The following is an 891-nucleotide window of genomic DNA, read 5'->3' on the forward strand; positions in this document are numbered from 1 at the left end:
TTTTGAGCTTTCCAGGTTTCTTCTGACTCTGCCTCCCATCTCTTTGCGGGAATGCTAGGATTTCAGATGCTTAGCTATACTTGGGTTTTGGGGTCTGAACTCAGATCCTTATACTTTCATGGCAAGCATACTGCTCTCTAAGCAGTTGCCCTAGCTTCCCATCTTAGAGTTTCTTGCAGCATAGGCTCATGTGCTGTATTGTTAAACACATCACCAGAGCTGCTTTTCTTCTGGAAAATATGTTCTGTTGCTAGAACATCATTACCAAAGTGTACCCATCCTCCAGAACTCCACTTTGCATCACACCGGGGATAAATATCTCTGCCCTCCATTTTGCAATTGCCACAGTTTTGAGATCTTTTAATACATTACTAATTTGTGGAGCATTTGTACTCAGGTCTCCCTGGTGATGATTTTCTCTGTTGTTAACATAATAAGTAGACCCTAAGGCATCTGAGTTCATATAATAAATGACATACATATCATGAAGGTGTAGTAATCGGAGCGGAGGGGCAGCGTCCCCAGCACCCCAGCCGCTTGGCTAGCTTATGCCCCGAAATAATTACATGGACACTGTATTCTTTTAATCACTGCTTGTCCCATTTCTATCTGGCGTCTTCTAGGCTAACTCTCGCACCTGGACTATCTGTTGAAATAGGAGCGGCGGGGCTGTGCCCGGCTAGCTTTACCCGAAATAATTACACGGACACCGAATTCTTTCAATCACTGCTTGGCTCTTTAGCTCCAGCCCTTTTCTTGGCTAACTCTCACACCTGGACTAGCCCATCTCTAATAATCTGCTGTAGCCCATAAGGTGGCTTACCAGGGAGATTCTAGCCTACATTCATCCTGGGTCGGAGCTTCATCGCGTGTGCCTCAGAGAGCAGAGCT

Source organism: Microtus ochrogaster (genome assembly GCF_000317375.1).
Source record: "Microtus ochrogaster isolate Prairie Vole_2 chromosome 14 unlocalized genomic scaffold, MicOch1.0 chr14_random_2, whole genome shotgun sequence".
In the NCBI taxonomy this organism is placed as follows: domain Eukaryota; kingdom Metazoa; phylum Chordata; class Mammalia; order Rodentia; family Cricetidae; genus Microtus; species Microtus ochrogaster.